This window comes from Perna viridis, chromosome 15, assembly GCF_037379345.1.
Source record: "Perna viridis isolate PV_CMFRI_1.1 ecotype Kerala chromosome 15, ASM3737934v1, whole genome shotgun sequence".
Taxonomy (NCBI): Eukaryota; Metazoa; Mollusca; class Bivalvia; order Mytilida; family Mytilidae; genus Perna; species Perna viridis.
Genome location: NC_142459.1, coordinates 8243414 through 8260626, shown reverse-complemented (window position 1 = coordinate 8260626; position 17213 = coordinate 8243414).

Below are 17213 nucleotides of genomic sequence, written 5' to 3'. Positions count from 1 at the left end.
CCTGGTTAATAGTTCGTACATATATGCATGATTAATTTCATCGACATTCATGTAATAGAGACGTTTTTAAGGTTTGTGTTTGCTTGGTAATGTTCAACATTCTGTGAAAAACTTACAGATAACATCTAATCAACATGCTTTTATGGTCTTGAGGCAGTATGTATATATTTTAAAAGATTTGTTTACAGAAGAGCAATAGAATATGCAAACATTGAAAGTTTAAAAACATACATATTACAAACCACTAGCATAAAGAAGAGGATGGTTAAGAACTAAAACATGTATACATAGGACACTACACATAGGCTATTTATAGAGGTTCATACAATGACGAATACAGACAAAATGTATTGAGTATATTAATTATATTTTTACCATATTGAATTTATACATAAGCACACATTAAGCAAATGAAAAGAGTTAAGAAAGCATACTAGACACGCATCATACATACCTGGAAAATATAGCACAAAAATGTTTATATTATAGACTATGACCAACACTCAAAATGTTTAACTACCCACCCATCTCCATAGGGGTAGCGTAGGCAAACGCAAATCAAACATTTTTTAATAGTGGCCTGGCCTATCTCTGTAAGGAGTGATCTAACATTCTGCACTAAACCCACATTTATGTCAACATTCAAGTGAATAATAAAATGACATGAGTCAATACTGCAATGTGATATAAATAAAAACCAATTATTCCACTCAAGTAGTGATCTATATAGACTCCAGGCAGTGATAGTTCTGAGTTGGTCAAATGCATATTAAAGACACAAAAGAAATCACTCAGATATTCATCTCAATGAAGTCTTAAATCTTGTAAATAACACTACATAAATCATTTGCAAATCAAACATTTTTTTTAATGGTGGCCTGGCCTCTCCTTGTAAGGAGTGATCCAACATTCTGCACTAAACCCACCTTTATGTCAACATTCAATAGCAAATAATAAACAGACACGAGTCAATGCTCCGATGTGCACCGGTAGGGTAAGCGTCCTCCGATGTGAGATTATAATAAAAAACAATTATTCTACTCAAGTAGTGATCTATATAGACTTCAGGCACTCATAGTTCTGAGTTGGTCAAATGCTTATTATAGACACGAAAGAAATTACTCAGATATTCATCCCGATGATATATAACTAACAATATATAAATCATTTGTTGTAAAATAATACTTATTAATTTATGTTACTAAAACAGTAACTAAATGAAGGAAGTAAGTAGAAAGAGTAATCAAGGGAACCAAGGTTATAGCGGTAATCAAAAGAATGTAACCCAGGGACAAAGACCAGACATGGAAAACAGACATACACAACAAAGAACATACAGTAACTAAAATCATACATACAAAGTAACAAAAGTAAATGAGCAACTCGGACTCCACTAAAAACTGGGAGCACGGACCAGGTGCACCGGTAGGGTAAGCGTCCTCTTATTCATATTATAGTATATAATTTGTATCTTTTTTACAGTAAAATGTTACATATAAAGGAGACTGATAATGTGAACAGTATATTAACCCCTAAATTAAAAACAATGTTTTACATGAGGTGTTTGTATATGCATATGGCACTCACTGTCTGATTTGTTTGATTTGTTTGGAGACTACTACTTAATTAAAAAGATAAATAAAGGAAGATAACCTTGTAGGTAGGACGTATTCATATTTATAGTATATAGTTTGTATTTCTTTACAGTAAAATGTTGGATATAAAGGAGACTGATAATGTGAACAGTATATTAACCCCTAAATTAAAAAAACAATTTTTACATGAGGTGTTTGTATATGCATAAGGCACTTACTGTCGGATTTACATGAAGACTACTACTTAATTAAAAAGATAACACTTGCACTCAATCATAAGTCAAATGAATATAGAAAAAAAACAACTTCAGTACAAGCGTTAACTACAATGATGAAATCTTAAAAAGCAAAAGAAAATAAAGGATTCAAAGCTATCACATTGGATAGTAAATTCTGATTACAAGCGCGGACGTCGTACAAATTTTACTTTCATCTCAATCAGCTGGAATGATGAAAGAGCACAGATATTGCAAATGTCAAGTTAAAATTATTAGGATTATGCACACAAACAACTTGTAATCAATTATTGAATTTAAAAAAAAATAAAAAAAAAAAAAAAAACTCTATACTAAATATAATAATAGACACTGCTAGGGCGACCAAATTAATTTATGCTTGAATCATTACTACCGATGGATTTGCATTTAAAAAAAAGACAAAAGCAGAATTTTATCTTAATGCAATCTTGATGCGTGTCTGGTCCCATCCATGGTGTGTGAGGAAAATTGGAATTTGGTGTTGGGTGGTGATTATGAATGGGAAAATCATTTAAAAAAAGAAATTCGTTGTCTTTTAGTGATATTTTATTTAGAAAAGAACACCACAGTTAATACATGTGTTGTTGTTCTGATATAACGGAAAAAATGCAAAGGTGAATGCAGGTGGGGATTTTCTATGGGGAACTGGGATGGTAGAAAGAAGGGGGATTGGGATAATAGATAAATGGGATAAGGTTTTTCTATGAAGATTGGAATGAGGATTTTCTATTGGAACGATAGGGAAAAATAATTAGAAATAGGAATTAGGATGATTGAAATTGGGATGATAGGTGGTATAAAGGGGACGTTTATTTTATTATGAAAAAAGACAGTGGCGAACAAAGTTTTATTTTTTTTTAGATTATGGGGCTACATGAACAATTTCGTCATTAATAATTAGATAAAGGGGTTGTTATATTTTAGGTAGTCAAAATAATTTGACTGAAGCAGTTAAAGTCTGGCTTATAATCAAGAGTTCGTAGCCCCAACCCCCTGTATCATTTGATCTCAAGAACATGCACACTGTTCATGTCATTATAGATTTCATTTTTCTCAACAAGAAAATACTGTAAACCAAATTATGATTTAAAAATAGCGAAAATTAATTGCTGCATTTTATGATGGACCACTGCATGAGTCATGATTAGTTCCGTATTTGTTCTTGTTCTTTGCATCTAGCGTACGGTAAGGTCTTTTTTGGTCAAATATATAATCATTAATTTGATATTGGGTAGTAAGCCAAAAGTACCTGTATCAAAGAGGGAATGATTTAACTAATAATGGATAATGCGACAAATTCTCCGCCGACTTGTTCCGAAAAAATATATATTTTTTTACATTTTGTTTAAAATGCCATAGTAAACCGATATTAACATTCCGTTTTTTAGATAACCCGTGCTCTTAGGAGATAGAAATTATACAGAATGCACTGTAGATTTCAAAATTAAGGGAGATAACTCTGTAAATGACTCCCAAATACAATTGAATTTTCAATGTTTATTATCTCCTAAGAGCAGGGACATTTCATAGTACAGACCTATAAAACAAATTAATTACAGATATAAAAATATGTAGCCTTTTTTGGGGTGTATAACATTTTTCAGATTTTGCATGACTCTTACAAAGACTGCTACTTAATTGAGTCCAGGTTACTAATTGTCTCATTTAATTTTGTTTCTTTTACGTGTTTTTGGTCGTTCCATGTTCTTTGTTATATTTTTATATTTTCCCTTTATCTATTTATTTTTGGATTGTGTATTTCTTCAACCCATTCGATTCCTGGTTCCTTTGATTTCTCTAGCATTAAACTCAAAGTACAGAATTCATACAAGTTTGAGCTGTTGAACAAGATTTAATCATTGTCGTCATCTATAATATAACAAAATTATAAAACCTGTAAGTCAAGCAGACATTATGTATACCGCAGTGATCATCTAAGTGACGCTTCAATAGCCACGAGTATTTGTTAGTGTTATTCCATTATTTGATCACATGGAGAATATGCAGAGGTTTTTTCTACCTTTACCGATGAAAATGATACCAAACTAACTGCTGATCGGATGTCATCTTAAACAAAATCCTGTTTTTAATCTCAGGGAGTTATAAGTTTTTTTTAATTTTGGTTATATTTAGGTTAAGTAAAAAAATCAATTCGTTGTTTTGTTCATGCAAATTAAAATAGGAAAAAATGACTTCATACGGGCACCTGATATCATATAGTACCGGAGGTAATCAAGATTATTTGGAAAGTTTTCACTTCTAAATGAATAATATTTTCAAACATTATACACTTGATTTGATCATTTATATCTTAACAACTTTTGTTTTTCATCCAATTTTCAGGAATTTCCGAAATGGACTTAAGATAGTGATGTCTTAGCTACTCTACTTGTAAAATTAACAGACTTTCATTAAAACATGGAACTGAATTATCTGAAACGATCCGTTATTTTATTTTTTATTTGTATGAAGGTGTGCTGGAGCGCAGATAAAATGAAGCAAATGACAGCTTCTAAGAATGACGACTTTGATAATACTTTCGAACAGACTGGTCAGATCTGGGTCAAAGTTATTAGGAGTATTTTGATGTGTGTGTTTACGTGTTCAAATGATTCACAATGCCGCTCCATTTCATACAACTCAGTAGACAAATGGTGCCAAGCTTTCAATACTGATTTTAGTAACAGGTCAAAGGAAGGAACGCCTGAAAATGGTTGGCATCATTTCGATTTAAGTGAGTAATGTAATTAAACCTGTCTACTCCACACCACTTTTGGACTTTGAAATGTGTTTAGTTAAGACATCTGTCCGGTTAATCGAAGTTCAAAATACATTCAAACCGACGTTAAGTGTCTGCTTAAGACACATTTTCAGCGTTCGGTTTAGACAGGTATCGAAATAATATTTCTATTCTTCTTTTGATGCATTTAGGACAAAAAACAATGTTGACTATTTTTTTGTTTTTTATAGTTTTGAATTTTGATTTCTCTGTCGACAAAAAGCATTTATTTCTGGTTCTTTGTTTTTTTCCGTTATTGTACAGAAAGCAATTTTGAGGATTTATTTTTTTTTTGTTTTAATGTCATTTAAATTATAAAAGTTTTGTTTGAAAAAATTTTGAAAAGTTTTGGTATTTTCTTGTATTAAAAAAATCAGAAACTAAAACTTGTATGATGTACTTTTTACTCAATGTGAAGGTACTTTTATATAATAACCTAAAGGGTAATGGAGTTTGGAATAAAATACCCCCTTTAAATCATATCGCTAAATTTCATGACATTGTTTTGGCGAATTTGTAGTCTGGCAGTTTGTAACCTTTTTATATATATAGTAGAGTAATCAAGGGAACTAAGATTCTAGCAGAAGTAAAAAGAATGTAATCAAGGGACATTAACCAGAGAGGGAAAACAGACATATACAACAAAGAACATGAAATAGCCAAATAAATAAGTATAAAGCAACACTAAAAATGAGACCAAGGACCAGACGGACTAGTAGGGTAAGCGTCCTCTGCTTGTCTACATGTAGAATCACCAGCCTTAATACGCTTTCTGCTGTGAAGTATCTACTTTATGAATAACATATTTTTTTATTTTCTTGGTTTCATCAGGCAAGTAAAGTAATTTTCTATGACCTAATTTAGTACTGAAGTGTCTTTTGTACAGTGTTCAAGTGGATATATAGATCCTTCATCAGTTATGGAGCTTAAAATACTTCCCCACTCGAGATGTTAAAATATAAATTTTACTCTAGAGTGTGGTAAAATAGTTCGGTTCAGGAAATCTGAACAAAAGAAGAAACATGTGAAATGGCGGAAAACTGCTCCAAGAAATTTGATCATCGCCCGATGGCTAAAAAGTCACGTGCGTTTGTAATCACCGGCGTAGAATAGGAGATTAAAACTAACCATTATCTGTGTAATAAGGTGGAGAATAGGCCTGTGGTAAAAGGTAGGGTTGGGGAATGGGTATACGGTATGAGGGATTGGGGAATTGGATATGATATGAGAGAGGGGTTGGGAATGGAGATATGGCATGAGGGATCGGGGAATCGAATGTGATATGAGGGAGGGGTTGGGAGTGGGGATATGGCATATAGGAGGGGTTTGGTATGGGTATATGGTATGATGGATCGTGCAATTGGCTATGCTATGAGAAAGACGTTGGGACTGGGGATACGGCATGAGGGAGGGATGGAAATGGGGATATACTATGAGTGATGTGGTGAAGGGGATATGGTATATCAAGCTTAAACAATCACTTCCTAACTGTATACGGTTTCCTAAATATGTCACTTTCGACAGAGCAATTATGAAGCACTCATGTTTTAGATCATATGCTTATATAGAACGTCTCTGATGCTTCACCCCTATAACCATATTATTTGTATATACGTTTTATCACGAACTGTTTAGCCTTAAACATACATTCTTCATATGTATTTCATGGTGGTACTAAATGTATGTTGCGATTTTCCCTTTATGTCTTGATGTCTTATATTTGTGCAGGTTTCACAGTATAATTTCGTATTATTTATTACAGCTGTAATTGATCCGTGTGCAAATGTTTATTGTCAAAATGGTGGAACTTGTAATAATGGAGAGTGTTTCTGTGTATTTGGTTTTGAAGGACCAAACTGTGAAGGTAAACAGTTACACACCCTTTTATACTTTGCGTTTTTCATAAAAAAAATTGCCACTTTATCTTTGCCTGATTTTTTTTAAACGATAAATCTCAAATTTATCTTTAATGTCAGGTTTGTTTAAATCTTTGATTTTAACCATTATAATTCAGACAGAGTACCTTTTCTCGAGGAATTTGTTTGAAACTGAAGAAAAGTTACCCACATCCTACATACTATTCTCGTCTATTTTGTAGTTTTAAATAACATTATTACGTCAAGGAGATTCCCTAAAATACGTTTTCGCCACTTTACACTTGAAATGTAAGCATTGTTTTCAAAGTATCGTTATTTTTACCAGAGAAGTTTCTTACCGACGCCAGGCGACTCCATATTGGGCTGTTGGTAACTTAAGTTACCACCAGCCGTTTAAACACAGTGCTAATTCTTTGATTTCAATCATTTTAATTCAGACAAAGTACTTTTTTTTTAGACCAGTTTCTGCGACAGTTTCTAAGACAGTTTTTAGGACAGGTTAAATTTACAGAAGGAACTGTAGGGCAAAAATAAAGTGGTAGTGAAAATTTTCTTCGTAGAAAACTATTATTCAATTCGAGCAACCATCACGAATTCAAAACTGTGCAAAATATGGTGCGAAAATTTCCTGATTTATAGTATAGCTCTTTTAATGTTCCTTATATAATGTCCTCAATTGTGTTTATCAAAGGTCATTAAATTGAAGTTGTGTGTTCCGTTTTTTTCAGTGAACTGCATCGGGTATTAAACATTAAATCTTTATTTATGTTCCAGATCGACCAAACCCATGTGTTCCAAATGATAAGTGTAAAAATGGTGGAGAATGTCAAAGAAGTGGTCCGACATATAGTTGCCAGTGCGCACCAGGCTACATGTTACCATATTGTGATGAAGGTGAGTTTCTTATTCTTTGGAATTACTATACCCCAAGCAGCAAAGTTGTCGACGTAAAATGTGTTTGACCTGTCTGCCTGTCTATCTAGATAGCTTCTTTTTGAGTGATTTCCATTAAACTTTGATGAACGGTTAATAGCAATTACATATGGAAGAAATTGATTTTCACAGATATCGGTCAAAGGGGGCCACTTTTTGAGTAGGAGGACTTCGTAAAAATCAACGTTTTAGGCTAACCGCCTGGATAGAGCCACAATGTTGGATTAAGCTGAAAACTGTTGAGTAAAATTGTTCAATGTGATAGGATAAGCTTATGGCAAAAGTTTTAGGAAGTTTAGTATTTATTTAGCGATAACACTCTAGAGCCTCTGCTTCTGTTATATAACAACTGTTTTTTCAAGAGTGCAAATATGTAAACGGGGTATTGTGAGTATGCTTACAAAGGTTCTTTAATTTTGAAAGTTAAATAAGGAAGACAAATGCAGTACAATGATATTTACGATGTTACTGAAAGTAATTCAGTGAATAGAAACCAGTAACATGATCTGATATCTGATTAATGCACGTGGGGTGATTGCGTTGGTCCATTTTGATACGATCGCTCAATGTTAACTGTCATTCTACGAGTAAACCAGGCAATACAGAAAAAAATATTAATTTCAGCAATATTCGCAATCCCCAAAATTGTGCTCGATTGTAAAAGTATGTGTGTTAATGCATGTACTATTGTGTTCTGTCTATTTGCTATAATTATAAAAGGGAGATTGAAATGCTTAAAAATGAGCGAAACATATCGAGCCAAAATGACAAAAGAAATGACAAAATTTTAGTTTTGTGATTGTTATTTTTTTCAAAATAGCAATAAAAATATGAAAAGTAATGATAAAAATCTAGTTTGAGTTACATTTATTTGAAACAGTACTTGATATGTTGCTATGGTAACGACTCAAAATAACGTCATATCAGCTATGGTTCAATAAGTACCAACTTTACCGTGTATAAAAGCATAAAATGGACGCATAATTTTTTGAGTAATCGTATGATTTCGGTAAACCAACTTTTTCTCTATATATACTTGGGTTTTCGCCGGTTTAAAAATAAAAGACGGTTGAAATAGCCCTAATTTTACGTTCCAATAAATATGTAGCAATTTTTTTCCAATCGATTCAATTGTTTGTAACGATCATCCCCGGTCATGAATGTCAATAAATTATTTAAATAAAGTTATACCTAGTAGTTTGTTATGTTGTACTGACAAAAATTACGATTAAACTCCCTAAAAGATATGAAATAAACTGTCATACCCTTATAGGTAATCACTTTTCAATTGTGAGATAAAATACTTCATTGCAAAATGGCAGCCCCCATTACACTAAGATTTTTGTTCATCTTTTGGATCTTGTCTATCTGTTTCACATGTTAGAGAAGAGAACAAACACTTTAAAGCACTAAAGAAAGTGTTAATCATTCCCAGTCTATGCACATGTAATTATTCCGGGAAGACTATTCCTACATTTTACGAAAGAATCAATTGGTTCCAACAAAGATGTTGTTGGTTGTAAGATCAGCCATAAACCTAAAAACGTCTTTGGAGGACAATGTACTATTTTTCTTTAAGATGTTTCTGCATCTACAGCATTGAAGGAAAAATTAGACCACGCAAGGACTTGTGCAGCCACTGGCACATTGTACGAGTTGATTCTGGTAAGTAAAATTACAAATACATGTAAAATATGAGGAGAAGTAACCTGTAAGAGCATGAAGTAGAGTAGATTGAAATTTTAAAAATCCATGCCTTTTTATTACAGTTTTACGTCATCTAGTGTACTTCTAAACTTTCCTTTGAAAATCTTCTATTACATTAATTAAAGGGTTGTTACCACATTTAGTGGTAACAACCTTTTAATTAGCGTAATAGAAACAGGGGACGCTTACCCTACCGGTACACCTTGTCCATGCTCCCAGTTTTTAGTGGAGTCCGAGTTGCTCATTTGCTTTTGTAACTTTGTATGTATGATTTTAGTTACTTAATGCTCTTTGTTGTGTATGTCTGTTTTCCATGTCTGGTCTTTGCCCCTGGATTACATTCTTTTGACTTTTCAATTGATTTTTCTTCACAATTGGATAAAACTTTAAGATGAAAATTTCTTGTAAGTTGAAATTGAATCAGTCCCTGCAAACATGTAACCATTGCGGTTGCTCATCTCTTATTTGTGTTCATATTTACCTGTTGCGAGCGGTAAAATTATAAAATATAAAAAAATGGCAGTAGCTATGATTTTGCAGCTATTCACAGCACTTTCTCATAATTTATTCAGAAGGTAAGTATTTCAGAAAGCTACCCTGTTCTAGAGTGAGGTGATTTCAAATGGGAAATATCATATTAAATGGAACATACAACCTATATTGGTTCAATGAGAATTATTAATGAAATCCTTGCATGTTTTATAATGATTTTAAATTCCACAATAATTAAAAATAAGTTGATATCCCCTTGACTTATTTTTGTTTCCATAACATAAACCATAAACTTATTTTTTTTTCGGTTCTAATTATAAACAGTATTCATTACAACAGCGAATTTTTTTTTCTCAGTGAAATTTGTTTCTTTCAAGTGAAATTATTTGCATAGATTATTGTTTGGTCTCCACATTTCAGGTTTTAAATGATGATGGAGATTTCCAGTAAAGTAGAAAAAAACAGAGTGGAATTGTCTATAAAAACCCAGGAAAATGAAGAACCAAGTGAGATTCTTTGTGAACTAACATACTACACTGTAAAATTTGTAACTAAAGATAATGCTAACTGCAAATTTGTATGAGTGACTTATAGAAAAAATAAAAAAATAAAATCAAAAAGTTTTAACATTGATATGTGTGTATTTATTCAAACATGTAGATCCACAATATTATGTACAGTGTAGGTTTGTTTTTTTTATTTTTCTCCCCCTTTGGAAAACATGAGTATACATGTTTATTGTTCATGGAGTGTGTCGGTTCATTCGCTACTCCTCAAAAAACGACAGAATGGAATTCAATGATGTTTCCACAAATCATCCGTCATATTTTAATCTTTTCGCAATTACACCAATAAGATTTCAACATTTTAAGTCTGTAGTATGGTCTTTAATACATGTAATAGGAATATGATTTTACATCAACTCAAAAAACTAAATAATTTTCATAATGAGGGTTTCTCTACTATAAATGAGACAAACGTTATTTCAACGTTCTTAGTGGTGCAGACCATTTATATTATATGTGCAACATAAACTTTCATGAGATTATTTAAGGGGAAAAAATAAGTGTACGTATAAGTTCCTTGAATTAAAATACAAAATCTGCTCGTATTTACAATTGTTCTTTTCAATCATGGTGTTTGTATGCCAATACATCTTGAAGATGTGGACAACATGTACTAGTAAATTGACAAATATTGGGTTTTGAACTTAGTCATTTTTCAGCAGTATACTCTTATCTTTAGTGCATGTTTTAGGTAATTTGTAACCCACATAGTTGTTTGTTTGTTTGCTGAGTGTTTTTATACATAGAAAATATGTGCTGAAAAATAAAGGAGAATAACGAATCTCCAGACATGTTATACTTCTTGTGTATATTCAGTACATGTATATTCAGTACATGTATATTCAGTACATGTATATTCAGTCATTTATATGATAAATGTATATTTGATATTCACATTCATTTAAGTTATCATATCTTACTGTTTGTTGTGTTTCAGGCTGAAAGATTAAAGGGTGTGACTGAAAATTAGTTGTAAATATTTTTGTTCAGACATAAAATATATTTGATAGATTCACACAGTTATTGTCTTTGATTGTCTCGTTTTTCATATCAGCCTGTCAATATGGTGTCGAAATTAGGTGATTTTTAGAAATTTTGATGAATTTCAAAGGCCAAAAAGGGGACCCAAAAATAACGGTCTTCATTTTACCCTCTCATTATTGAAAAAAAAAAAAACAATACAAAAAATGAAATGTTACCAAATCTTTGCTTTATTTAGGTAATATTAGGTATAATTTTAGTGGAATTCTGTTTACCTTGATGTATTGATTTCTGCCTGGGTCTATCGTAGAATGACAGTTAAAATGATGCCGTTAATGTCGAAGTCGTAGTCATTGTCGCGTATTTTGTCGTTTCCTTGCGATAACTTTAGTTGTAGTGAACTAAATGTAATGACATTTTGACGTGGTTGTAGTTGCTGCTAGAGGAAGTTTTTATATTTATAATTAGGTCATTGGCCCATACCGCTTTCTAAAAAGAACCAAAAGGGGTAAAATTGGTATTTATTTTACATGAAGGAGAAGGCTCATTTCTCATTTAATATTTACATTTCGTTTTTTTTTATTATTATTATTATTATTATTATTATTTTTTTTTTATCATTAAATTATATTCTAAGACAATTTGACAGATTTTAAATAGTGTTTAGCATTTTTAATTATAGGATGCCAAAAACGGAGCTTCAAGATTAACTTTTAATTTCTAGTCCGATTTCGATTGAATACAAAACAATTGCATTAACTTCCTCGTGGAAAGTTTTGGAATGCCCCTACCCGTTAATAAATCAGGGGTAAAAGGATGGCAAGTATGAATCTTTATGTATAAGTTGATTAAATTGTTTTATCTTGTAACAATTGTGCGTGCTAAAAAGGTCTAACTTAGATTTATTATGGAAGTTAAGACCTTAATTATTTAGGACTAAATTAATTCACAGGGCAATGAACTAGCAATTTTTATAGTTTCTCATCTATAGCCAGATTTACAGTGTATTGAATTGAAATTGTTACACTATATTCTTTACTTGTAATGAAAGATTTGATTGATGGGTTATAGGTCTTTATAAAAATGGAAAAAAATGTACTTTGAAATTTGAGGTATACGTTTGTGAATCTATATTAAGCTATAGTATAAAGATCTACTAAAGTCAGACTGGCGTCTATTAAAGAGGAAGGGGACGTAATGAATATCACCATAAAATACAAGTGACCAAAAACATTTTCTCAATTTTCTTAAGTTCTGGGGAAATATTCGAGTCATGAGAATGGATCACTGTGAAACTGTACCACTATATTCATACCACAAATGGAGGGTGTCGATGGATTTGATAAAGAGTTATGACAAAATCCTCAAGAGTTAAAGGACAACTTTGTATTAATTGCGAATTTCGTATGCTCATCTCAAATATATAAAATTATTTGACCATCTTCATTCAAGTCATAGTAAAATTTTGTCATTTTTAATCTCAATCCAGTAGACTACATATTCAAACCAACATGAAGTTTGTAAATGTTTAATATTTGTTCCACAATAATCTCTCGTTATCTAGGGTTATTATAAACTTTCCTTCGAAAATCTCCTATTAAACTAATTAGGAGGTTGTTACCACATTTAGTCACACGATCAGATATCTGATTAATGCAAGTGCATTAACTGTGTTGATCCATTTTGATACGACCGGTCAAATTTTTAAAATGTTAATATGATGCCGTCAGCGTCGACGTCGTGGTCGCTGTCGTTTATTTGTTTTCGTTTCCTCAAGTGATGTCAAGAAATTTTGATATGTTTGTAGTTGCTGCTATTGGAAGGTTTCTTATTATTTATAATTGAGTCACTGGCCCATACCGCTTTCTAAAAAGAACCCGCAAAAATATTTTAGATATATTATTTAATTCAGAAGGGTTTTTTTCATTTAGTTTTGACAAATCGTTTTATTATTAAAATTCTGTTCTAAAACACTTGAAATGATTTCGATTGGAACAAGTATTCTTAGTTTATATTGTGCCAAAATTTGAGCCTCTTAATTGACTCTTCCATTTCCAGTCCGATTTCGATAAAAAAAAAAAACAAACAAACAATTGCATTAGAAATCCCTACATGCCTTTTTTTTGTTTTATCTTGTAACATAATAATTTGTGCTTAAAAGGTCTTACTTATATTCATCGTGTAAGTTTAGACCTTAACTATATAGGATATGATTAATTAACAGGGCAATAAACCAGCCATTTTTCTGATTTCTTATCTATAGCAAGTGTATTGAAATAACTTTGTTCCACAATAATCTATACTACAAATGGAAGATTTTTTTTGATGGGTTATATGTGTTTACAAAAAGGGACTTCAAACGTGTAATATGAAATTGAGGCATACGAATCTGTATTAAATTATATCACAAAGATCCATTACAATCAGGCTGGCATCGATTAAAGAGGAAGGGGGTGTAATGATTGTCACTGTGAAATACAAGTGACCAAACACATTTTCTAAAGTTCTGGGAAAAGATTTGAGTAATGAGTATGAATCTGAAACCATGAAACTGTACCACCATGCTTCATACCACAAGTGAAAGGTGTCAATTATTTTACACTCAAATGCCGTCTCATTTTAACCTCAATACAGTAACCTGATTATTCAAACATATATCAAGTTCGATGTTTGTAATATTTTGTTAATATTTCTGTTTAGGGTTCGACCACCGCCGTCCTATCAATCTACACACTGCAAAGCATTTTGTTTTGAATTGCCTGACACGTGTTTCCTAATTGCCTATGTTTATATACATTGAACATGTAATTGACATGTATTTTCTGAATATGATATTGTTTACACTTAATCATTTCATTATTTTTTGATAGATTGATGTTTGACGTGGATCAAAGGTTATTGCAGATGTGAAAAAGGAGATTGATTTATAAACATTAATTTCTAATTGATAAAAATGAAAGCAGCATGGTTTGGTATACTTATTTCGTTAACACAAAGTCCAGAAAAAAAGCAGAATGCAGTTACATTTACAAAAATAAAGCACATTGAAAAAGGTACTCTTCGCCACTTCAGACATAAAATAGGTCATGCTTTACCAAGCCAAGAGTCAAGACAAATAATCAAAGACTATAGGGTATGAAAGTCTCGTTCTAGTTTCATTTCCTTTACCGGAATTTCCGATGTATAACGTATTGAAAACCGAAGACCGATCTGTATATTATTGTTTACTTCCGGGTACTCGAAACGCTGTATAACAATGCAATTCTTCTAGGTTATGTTTTTATTACTACATTTTTCATTTAGAAATAGTTATTTGTCATTTTAATCGGTATTTGTTACACAGAAAGTTTTTTTGCCCTTAACACTGAACTCAATACTCTCGAAATGACAAATCTCTATGCTTTTGAATAGTATACTAGGACCCATTCTCGTGAAATCAATGGGTCACATGACGAGACTTACATACACTATTGGTTGTTAATATAAAATGATAATTAAACAATACCAAATAAAGGTAAGCAATATCACATTCTATAACGTATTTGGATTTTGAATGGGCAGAATGAGTTGGATGAGGAATTCAGAAATATTCCGACGTTTGAAAGTTGAAAAGTTATATTGTAACTCGTGTGAATAATTAAACACTATTACTTCTGACTTTCGTAAAGGTAATCAGGATTAAAGAGGTATAGAGAAGTCAAAAGGCAAAGATAGATGATAGGGGCAAATACAGGTGATAAAGGAAAAGACAAGTGATAGGGGCAAAGGCAGATGATACGGGTAGAGATAGGTGATAAAGGCGAAGACAAGTGATAGGGGCAAAGACAGATGAGAGGGGCAAAGACATGTGATACGGGCAAAGACAGATGATAAGGACAAAGGCAGATGATAGGGGAAAAGACAGGTGATAAGGACAAATACAGATGATAGGGGTAATGACAGTTAATGGGGACAATGACAGATGATAGAGGTAATAGCAGGTGATAGGAGCAAAGACAGGTGATAGGGATACATACAGATGATAGAGGCAAAGACAGCTAATAAAGGCAAAGGCAGATGATAGGTGTAGACAGGTGATAAGGACAAAGACAGATGATAAGGGCAAAGACAGATGATAGGGACAAAGACAGGTGTTAGGGATACAGACAGATAATAGAGGCAAAGACGGGTGATAAGGGCTAAGGCATGTGATAAAAGCAAATGCAATTGGTAAAGGTAAAGAACATACTTAGGAAATAGACATTTAAACGGAAGTATAAACAATTTGCAGGGAGAGAAAAAAAAAAGGAAATACTGTAAACCGGAAATTTTTTTTGCGATTTTTCTAATTCATCTACTTTCCCGAGATTTTAAATTTGCGATCTTTCTTGAATTATAGTACAATGTTCTTCGAAAAAAATATTCACTTTGGTTTTATTTTCGCGTTTCAGCTATTACTGCGAATATAGCGAAAATAAAACTGCCTTGAAACTTTCTCGGTTTACAGTAATACGAATGTCTGCATGACAAACAAAATAAAAAAAAAATCTAAAAACTACTCAGAAAACTCAAGAATCAAAAAAGAGAAAAACTAACTGCTGCTCAAATAATGGCACAATTAACAAATAACTTAGCATTATTTGTTTAGTGGTGAAGTAAATGTTGGTCTCTCTTAATCCCTTTCTAAAACGAACGAGGCAAATTCGGAGACCTTGTCTAAACGTTATATATTCCCTTTACATTAAACGAAAACAATGAAAAAGGTAATCAATCTAGAACAGATTAATCCTCATTACAAAAATTGGACGCCCATTAAAAACCGAGAGCATGGGCCATGGGTAAGCGTCCTCTGCTTCTGATGAAACATTCGCGAACATATGACTATGTTCCATTAATGCCCTTTTTTAATTTTGTTTAAGGCAGATTAATTTTTATACATGTTCAAAACTTCAACATGAAACTGACATTACGAAACTACAAAAATAATCAGGTTGTTTAAGGAAGTCGACCCAGGGTTAAGGACACAACTCTTACAAATCATTGAAACGTTTGTATTCGGTATTTTACGTCAATTTCATGTAAGATCAAAGTAACTTGGACTGATTTCACTCTGTTTCAAACGAAAGCTTGAAAAGCTTTGACGGAATTAAATATGATACAAACATATCACTGATTTCAAAAGTTATGTCCCTAGCGCTAGGTCTACCTCCATAAGGTTTTGCGTAGGGAACGGTTACTTTGAAAATGAATACCTTTAAAACTAGTATCATTTATTGTTCAAAACGATAGGTATATAGGGATCATGCTTTCTGTCCGATTGTCTGTTCGTCTGTTAATACCTCCTATACCAGTTCTTAGCCACAACCCCCTGAAATGGTAGAGTAGAATTTGCCTATTCTTTCACACATTACCTGTCACATTTCGCCACGTACCTCCTATTTAGTTTTCCCCATTTTTCCTACTAGAACTATTGGCCAAGCAATACGACAAACGTGATGTCTGTTCATACCGTTTAGTCAATTTTCGTTTCATCCGTGTCAACATAACTATTGTATGGAGTTATCGTATTATAACTTGTGTCAGGTTTTTGTCAGAGCTTGTCGTAACTACGAAAAATTTTTCAACCGCATTGTACTTCAGCAAAAGGGTTATGTTGCCTCAAGATTGAATACATCACTACAGAAGTTTTAGTGTCATTATGAAATCGTGGATCGGTACAGTGTATCCATCAGCAACATGAGAACCAATTTGCTCAACATCAACGTGTCGTATTTTCCCTTCCTCCTTCCTCATTGCCCCGTGCAGATCCGGGTGTCAAAAGAATAAGCCTGCAGCAGCACTAACTTGTCGTAAAAGGCGACTAAATAGTGCTCAGAAACCTAGCCGGGGCTAGGCGCTCTGCCCACAGAGCAACTGGGATGTGTGCCCCAGGTGGTGGAATGGAGTACCCCTGGCATGTTACATGCTGGGGTTGTCAGGCTATAATACGGAAAACCTGACCGCAAACCATAGTGGTGCACCGTGTTGGGAAAGATGCCACGTTCCTC